Raw genomic sequence first — 9,702 nt, 5'->3', positions numbered from 1 at the left:
ACTTGGACATGATACAAAGGAAAGTGGTGATGATTGGGAACGACTGGATTGGTATTGGGGTAAGGAAGGATCATATGATGGCGAATGGTGAAGAGAAGCTTGTGAGTGTGGTGGTTCGAGGTTATGTTGAAAGGATGGTTCATATGCACGGGTTGGGGCTTGTTGGTAGTTACAAGGTTGTCCAACATGTCTTTCAGCTGGGTATGCACGGTAGAATGGTCTTTGTCCAGGATATCTCGGAGGGTGTTGCTGCCAAAAGGGTTGATTAGATCCTCTTGGTTCCATCCATCCTTGATTGGTCTGACCTTGATGCACATTCCTGCTGTAACTTCTATTTCCTTTAACAATATTAGAACCAAACTCAAAGCGAGAGGGGTGAGAGTTCATAGTAGCAAATAAAGATAAAAAGGAAAAACAAAAATAAATAAACAAGCAAAAGAAAAATATTTACAATAACAATAATAAGGCACACGTTAGCAGCTCCCCGGCAACGGCGCCATTTTGATGAACATGATTTCTGCCAGTAAAGAATGTCATAAAAACAGTCGCGTTATAGATATAGTCTCTAAACTGACAAAAATCCCTTTCGTACAAACATTTTGGGTGTCACAAGTAACAAACCCCTTAAAAATTGTTAACCGAGTATTCAAACCTCGGGTCGTCTTCTCAAGGAACTGCGAGGAAGTATGTTCTTATTATCGGTTATAAAGGTTGTAATCGGGGTTTAGAAGGTGAGAAGCAAGTAATTTAAATGACGAGTGAATTAAATGGCAATTAAAAATAAATAATAACTGTAAAACAACTTTTGGCAAGATAAGGGAAATTAGAAGTCCAACTTAGTTATCCCTCTCAACAATAATGAAAGTTGTATCTTAATTCCACTTAGTTAACCTATGAAGCAAAGGTAAGTCAAGGGACTAATTAGTTTGACCTTCGAATCCTATTTATTTCCTAGGAAAAAGTTGGGATTATTGAAGTTCAGATCAATTAGCAAGATAACGATTATCAATTATGCTGAGTTCGATAATGTTGAGTCACTAATTTCTTAACCAAGACCAAAAGGGGAAAAAGTAAATTGCTGGAATAATAAAAGTGTCCTTAGATGGGAAGCAATGGCAACATAAATCAAAGAGAACAATCATAAACTGAAAAATACCTTAAATATCATTAATTCAAATAGAAATCTGTAACATGGAATAATTCATAATTTAAATTATAATAATCAATTCAAATATTGGAATCAAATAAATAAAAGTAAAATTGAAATAAAAGAACATTAAAACCTGGATCCAGAGTTACTCCTAAAACAAGAAGAAGTCCTAATTCCTAAGAGAGAGAGAGAATCTCTCTCTAAACTAAATCTAAATCATGAAAACTAGAAATTGGCGAGCTCTCTTTGAATGGATGCATTCCTCCACTTTATAACCTCTAATCTATGCTTTCTGTACTTGGATCTGGGCCAAAAAGGGCTTCAAAAATTGCTGGGGGCGTATTCTGTAAATTCTGATATGTAGCCTCTGTCAGGCGTCCGCTTGGGTCACGCGGTCGCGTCATCTGGAGCTTTTCCTTTCCATGCGGTCGCGTCAGTCACGCGTCCGTGTCGTGGGTGTTCTACTCAAGGCGCGCGGTCACGTCAGTCATGCGGCCGCATCGCTGCTTTTTTGTTTCTGGCACGCGATCGCGTCGTCCATGCGATCGCGTGGATACTAATTTCCTTAAAGCTCCGTTTTGCATTCTCCTTCCATTTTTGTATGTTTCCTTTTTTCATCCTTTAAGTCATTCAGCCTTAGGAAACCTAAAGCTACTCAACACACTAATCACGGCATCGAATGGAAATAAAGGTAATTAAAATAATTAATTTTTTTAAAGCTTAGGAAACATGTTTTTCACAATATGACATAATAAGGAAGGGAAAGTAAAACCATGTAATTAATGTGAATAAGTATGTGAAGAGTTGAATATATCACTCTAATTAAGCACAAAAGAACTCATGAAATATGGGTTTATCAGCTATACCATGGCGAGAAGATGCAGAAAAACAAGGAGCTTGAGATCTTCCTCTTGGAAGATCCCCACATAGCAGAAGATTGAGCTAGTGGAGCGTCCAACTTACAGACGTTAAAGCAAAGTGCTAGGTGGGAGACAACCCACCATGGTATGATCGTTCTTCTCTTTCTTTTTAGTTTTTCTATTCAATAACTCTTCCCTTTATCAGTACATTTCGTGCATCTGCATTTGCATACCTTTATATAAAAAAAATGCCACGCGACGCGACCGCATCAGCGATGCATCCGCGTTGCAAGGAGAGGGGAGAAAATAAAAACGAATAGAGACTCACGCTGGAGCGTGGCTGGAGGCGTGCTAGTGGCACAAATCGACCCACGCGACCGCGTCTCCGACGCATTCGTGTCACATAGGAATAATGGCCTCCCACGCGACCGCGTGACCCACGCGGCCGCGTCCTCTGATTTTCGACGTAAAAAGGGTGCACAACGAATTATTGTGCGATAGTGGTGCTGGATTGGTGCTAAATGCACAATTCTATCCACGTGGACGCATGGCTCACGCGTCCGCGTCATTCCTTTCTGAAGCCCACTCACGCGATCGCATGCCCCACGCGATCGCGTCACCCCAAATTTCGCAAATAAATACATTTGAACAGAGAGTTGCGCAGGCGCGAGGCTGCACTCGCGCCAGAAGCATAACATGGGTCACGCGACCGCGTGCCCGACGCGACCGGGTCAACTGAACTAAAGCGCAATCATGCAAACGCGTGCCCCACGCGGCCGCGTCGCTTGCACCGCACAGCTCAACCTAAATTGCCAAAATATCTTATCCTTCTCCTCTCCAATCCTAATTTTTCTTTTCCCTCCTTATTTCTTCCTTCTCCCTTCTTCCTTCTATCTCCCCTTCACTCTCTCTCTCTCTCACCTCCATTAACAAGGTTTTATTTTCTTCTTCCATCCTTCCTTTTCTATCATTCTTCTTATTTTATATGTCATTTTCTTTTCTTTCCTTTTTCTTTTCATTATACATATTTTCTTTCTTCTTCTTTCCCTTTTTACTTGGTCTTATAAATTTAATTGAGTCATTATTTATAATTATATGCTTGTGGACTGTTGTAAATTTGTTTGACAATTATTACTTTTTACGGCATTACTTACATGTTCAAATTATTATTTTCAAGAGCTTATTCTACATGCATGCTATGTGTTTGTAAAAAAGCCCATATGGCATTATGAACTTCTCTACATTTTTCTACTCTAATATTCAATGCTTGCTTTTCACAAAATCCCTTTACTACTTTATTAATTGAATTTAATTGTCAATACAAACGTGATAGTTAGTTACGAGTGATAACATATTTAAATTGGACATTGAATGCTTGGTCTACGCTACTCATGCCTTTGCCTGCATGCCAATAAACCCCTTGCATTTACTTGTCCCTATATGCCCTTGCTATGTTTCCATTGATGACTTTTTCCATGTCGTCCGGACCATGTGTTAACGTCATTCTTCTTTATTGTGCATTGCTTATCACTTACACCACCCTCTTCCTTGCTCTATTCCTTTCAATTTATTTTACTTTCTCTTCCCTTTTTCAGGATGGCCACCAAGAAAGGAAAGGAGAAAGCTACTCCCAAACAACCAGCAAGAAGAGGTACAAAAAGAGCATTAGTGGCAGAACCCTCTTCAACTGCAGTAAAGCCCTCAACAAAGAGATTTAAGAGGATTATAAAGGTTGATGAAAAAGAGAAAGCTTTCCCAGCAAAGGACACTGCGCGATTTCCCAATCGCTACTGTGAGCAGATGTTCCCCATCCTGGCAGAAAGGAATTACAACAACGAATACCTTCTTCTCCTCCCGCCCAATATTGCAACCTTCGTTGAGCCGCAAATTGCCCGAAGACAATGGGGTTTCCTACAGAGACATCCAAGGCAGGTCAATCTTTCTTGGGTAGTCGCGTTCTACTCCAACTTCCATTTGCCAACCCTGCAGTCTGTCTATGTTCGTCAGAAGCAAGTTCCCATTATAGAAGAAGCTATTCAGAAAGCTCTAAGTCTTCCCACTATTCCAGAAGGATTGGACGCCTTTCAAGAAGCCGCACTAAAGCGCCAAATGTACCAATTTGACTGGGACGCTGTTCTCATCGTACCCGCCCTAAGGGATTATCGGCTTCAGCACTTACCTTGGAGGCTCGCGTATGGGCACAGATCATGTCCCATTACGTCTTTCCGAGCACTCACGAGTCCTCCTTCACTGCGGACATGGCCGTTCTACTATGGTGCATCCTTACAGACCAACCTCTGAATCTACCAAGACATATCCGGAATGCCATGGGACACGTACAAATTGGTGGCAATGTACCTTTTCCAGCCCTGGTCTCAGATCTCGTCTCAGCAGCCAGAGTCTCCTACAGAGCTGGGGACACCAAAGTCATGCTTCCACGGGATGATCAGTATGTTCCCAACGGGAAGTACCTTAGACTTCCAGCAGCCACTATTAGCCAGCCTACTGAACCAGTTGAAGATATTCCTTCTTCAACACCACAAGCACCTACAACAGCCCAACTACTCCAGTAGATACTTGAAAAGTTGGATCGGCATGAATAGAAAGCTAAGCTGAGAAAGCGCCGTAACAAGCGCCGATTCACATACCTCAAGGAGCTGATCATGGGAAAATTCACGGACTCAGACACCCCGGACTCCACTTCTTTTACCAGCACAGGGAGCCCTGATGATCCTGACTATGGAGATACTGCTACCAGCCCACCTCTGTTCTTGACAGATGGCACCGATGACGGTGCAAAGCCTTAAGTGTGGGGAGGTCAGTTAGTACCTGACTTCCAGAGGTAATTTCTCTTCCCTAGCACCAATAAATTAGGATATTTTAGTTAGATTTTCTTTTTTTTATAGAATAGGATAAATTGCATAATAATAGGTTAGTTGCATGTATATTCTACTTGATTGAAAAGACAATAAGTTTCTTCTAAGACTCTATCTTTGGAACAAAATTTCACTAAGTTTTAAAAATTTTTATGATAAATCTGCTTGAAGTTGTATTTGGAACATGATTTTTGAGCTAAAGAACACACAACCTGTGAAGATTTGAGCCTTTATTTATGGTTACATTATTTAACCATAATTATTTTATTCTTGTGTGTTTACTTCTCTATGATTGTAATCTATATTTTGTTTCATCCTATATGTCCAATATTTATTATGTTTGTATGCTTGCATATGATTGAGGATATTATTTGTTTAAACTCACTTATCCAAATTAAGCCTACCCTTTTCAATTACCTTTGTTAACCACTTTGAGCCTTTAAATCCCATTTGTTCTATATTTCACTACATTACTAGCCTTAAGCGGAAAAACAATTGTATATCCCAAATTGAATCTTTGGTTAGCTTAAGATAGAATTGTGTGTGCTAGTTAAGTATGGGAAATTGTGGGAACAAAAGTTATTAAGGGAATGTGTCATGATAATACAATGGGAATTTGGATACCTACTCATGTGAAACTATAAGAATTAAAAAAAAAATCTATGTGCATTGATAAGCTATGTTTATTTTTATTTCTAAAAAAAAATTTCAATCAATAAATAAATAAGGGGACAAAAATTACCCCAATGATGAATTAAGAATTCAAAGATCAATGCACATATGATAAAATTAAAATAAAAAGTTGATACATGAGTATGTAGTGTAAAAGGGAATTCTGGGTAGCTAGGTATGAATTCTAAGGTTACACTGAATATATATAGGTTGGGTTAAAGCTTGGGTTAATTAAAGATTCAATTTATAAGCTCACTTAACCATATATGTATCCTTACCCCTACCTTGGCCCCATTACAACCTTGAAAAGACCTCATGATGTTTGCATTAGTATATTAACTATTGTTGATTGGTTAGGAGAAGAACAAAAGTTAGAGAGCATGATTAGAGAAGGATAGAGTGATTACCCTATACACTAGAGAGATTAGAGCGTACATACATTATCAGTGAGGGTTCAATGCTTGAATTTCCATGTTCCCTGCTTTCATGAGCTATCTTCTTGCACTTTTATCTGTCTTACTGTATAATGATAGAATTAGTGGAATTTAATTTGTAATTGTTTTGAAGAGCTTATTTACTTTTGATCAAGTGGGCAAGAATCATATAGTTGCATTCATATATATAGGATTGCATTGCATTGCAGGAGTTTCTACATGTTCATACTTATTTATTTTATCTCCTTCAATTAAGCATGAGGACATGCTAATGTTTAAGTGTAGGGAGGTTGATAAACCACTATTTTATGGTTTATATTGTGTTTAATTGTGTGGTTTTATCATGATCCTTACCCACTTATTCATTAATTTAGCATGCATTTATATTTCCTTCCTGAAATTATTGCATGATTGAAAACTGCTTCCTAGAGACTTTTAAATTATGTATTTTAATTCTCCTTTATTCCATTCGATGCCGTGATCTGTGTGTTAAGCGTTTCAGGCTTTATAGGGCATGAATGAGTTGGAGATTGGAAAGGAAGCTAGCAAAAATGGAAGGAACACAAGAAATTGAGGAGATAACCAGCAAGAAGTGACGCGGCCGCATGGCTCATGCGACCGCGCGAAAGAGGAGAATTCGCAGTGGCGCGGCCGCATGGCTCACGTGAACATGCGGATTGGAAAAGCACAAGCGACGCAGAGGCGTGGACGACGCGAACGCGTGACAGGGAAAAACGCGAATGACGCGTCCGCATGGATGACGCGATCGCGTGACATGCGCGATCTGCATAATCTACAGAATACGCTGGGGGCGATTTTTGGACCCTATTTTGACCCAGTTTTCGGCCCAGAACAGCAGACTAGAGCCAGAGAACATGCAGAAACCAAAAACAACATTCATTCTACACACTTTTTAGTTTTTAGATCAAGTTTTTACTTCTCCTCTAGGTTTTTTCTCTCTACACATTCATAGTTCTTAGGATTTGAATTTTCTCTTTCTTTTTGCATTGGGATATTGAGAAGAGCTATTACCTCATCAAGACTTCGTCATTCTAGTTCGTTTTCTTTACTTGGCTTTACTCTTCCATGTCCTTTGCTTTGTTTAATTTTACCATTGGAATATTTTTAGGATTATTTAATACAAGGATCACTTTTATTTTTAATTGACTATTTTGATTTTTATTTACAATGTCTTTCTTTAATTCCTTTTCATATGCTATGAATTTTACATTCACAATGAGCGAGTAGTTCCCTAACTTGATGGGGAGTTGATTGAAAGGAACCCTTGAGTTGGAAAGCTTAAAAGAAAGATTGTAATTGGGTTTATGGTTGGATTGCCTTCTAGTCACTAACATCAAACTCTTTTAAATAAGTGGATTGCAACTTGTGAACAGACGTAGCCTTCCAACTTGTTTGACTTTCCCTTACCTAGTAAAGGATAACTAAACAGGACAACCTTTAATTGTCAATTAATCTTGAGAGTATTCCAGCAATAATACGGATTCCAACTAATCAACTTCCAGTCAAGGCTTTTATTTACATTATTCAAATTTTCCAATTTAATTTCCTACTTACTCAACTCAAACCTTTTTGAAAACCTCTGACTAATAAAATAGCACACTTTTCTGCAACTCGTTGGGAGACGACCTGGGATTCATACTCCCAGTATTTTAATTTTAAATTTCTGTGACACCTTTCTAAATTGATAAGTGGATTTCTGGCGGGTTAAGAACTATACTTGCAACGTATATATTTTAACAATTTTTAATTCGCCAATTTCTCCTTGCATCAGTACAAACATAAGCCACCATGACAAGAGCTTCCCAAAATGTCCGACTTAAGGACTTAAACTAAAAGTGCTAGGTGGGAGAGACCCCACCATGGTAAACTCTTTTCACCCTCTTACATTTTCTGATTAAAAAGTGAATTGAGTTACTATTGTAGATAGTTATCTTTCCATATATTTGTTTCAATAAATTGGTTGTAGGTTGCTTGTGGGGCAAGTAACCCTTGTTATATTTGAAAATTGACCAGAAAAAAGTGCCACGGATGCATACGCACGCTGTGCGTGTCCGCGTTCATACGTATATGCAGGCCCATACTCTTTCTAGAGAGTTAGGCCAATCTCGCGCAAAAGCTGGGCCAATTGAACAACTGCATGTACGCGTGCGCGCACTGCGCGCTGACGCGTCCATGTCCTTGGTTTGTATATGCGCGCGCCCGCACACATGCCTCGTGCGCGCCGATTTGCCAAAACTATTTCCAGGCCAAGGACCCGAGACTTGTGCTAGCTCTGGGCTGGCTATGAGCCTTTAGCCCAACTCACCTCGTGCGGATGCTCACGATACGCGTCCGCGCCCACGCCCTTTCCTCCTATCCGCGCGCAGGCACACGGTACGCTTTCGCGCCTTCACTCTTTTTCCCAGTCACACCACAGCCCAGCTCCCATTCGCGCGGACACGTACTGCAGCGCCTGCGCCCATACCCATATCTTTCATATGTGCGATGGCGCACTTGCCGCTTCCGAGCACTTCACCTATTTTTCCACCCACGCAAACGCACACTTTGCGCTGCCGCATTATTCACTCTTTTCATCCAGCCGCATGTGCGCAGATTCAAAATTTTTAACTCCAAAGGACGCGAGAACACTCTCACTCACAGAACCCCCTTCTTCCCCCCCAACGTTCTCTCTTCTCCCTCACCCTCGCACCACCGCGCTGACCGCCCTGCCGTCGCCACCACCCTCTCCGTTTACCCTTTTCCTCTTTTCTTTCACCGTTCCCTCTCCTCTGCTCCCACTCTCATCTCCCTGCTCTACTTTAGCCCGTGACCGCCATCAACCACCGTAACGACCATTGTCGCCAGCGAACCCTCAGCCATCGCCCACCCTACCCCCTCCACCGTTTCCTCTCCCGTCGCCACTATCCTTCTATCTCTCTCTCTCTCTCTTCACCGCTCACACCTTTGCTCTGTTTCCCGCCCCGCCACTCAAAGCCCTCTGTGCCGCCACCACTGCTGAGTGGCGTTGCTACCATTCCGGGCAGTGCTACGTATAGTCCTCCCTTGTCTTCCTTTGCCATTTCTGCACCTCTGTTCCCAGGTTTCATAGCCTGAGCCACTGCTCTGTTTTATTTACTGCTTTTATTAATTTTTGTTAATTAGTTTTAGTTAGTTAGTTGAATATTTTGCATGTTAGGATAACTAGATATAACTGCGGTTAGGTAGTTAAGTTGTGGTTAGAGGATTCTAGGCCTGATAATTGCTTCGTTTGTGTTTATTTGTTTGGATGTTACATGCTGAGTGATGCATGGTGTGCTTTGTTTTGTATTCAGTTTCACTGCTGCCTTGCTAGATTGATTTTGCCCGAGCCATGCGCATTCTTTGATTGCTTAAATATTGATATGTATACTCATATGACTTATTTCTGCTGCTATTTGCTATCCGAGAACTTCCAAATTGCTGTCGAAATGCTGCCCAATTTTCTAGAAATTGCTTTGCTTTTAGACATGTCACCCACAATTGACCTTGGGCCTTTGGAACTGAACATTCACTTAGTTACATCAAGTTCAATTCTTAGGTGCCTTTGGGTTGGCTTTTCCGTGTTTCTTATGTTTCCCGAAACTTGCCTTGAACCATTCCATGCTTACACTTTTCAACATAATCAAATGTTTTTAACTTGTGCTTCACTCATCATTTGATCTAACTTGCAA

The sequence above is a fragment of the Arachis ipaensis genome, chromosome B4 (assembly GCF_059453495.1).
Source record: "Arachis ipaensis isolate K30076 ecotype BB chromosome B4, ASM5945349v1, whole genome shotgun sequence".
NCBI classification, from domain to species: Eukaryota; Viridiplantae; Streptophyta; class Magnoliopsida; order Fabales; family Fabaceae; genus Arachis; species Arachis ipaensis.
This window is presented reverse-complemented; position numbering follows the sequence as displayed.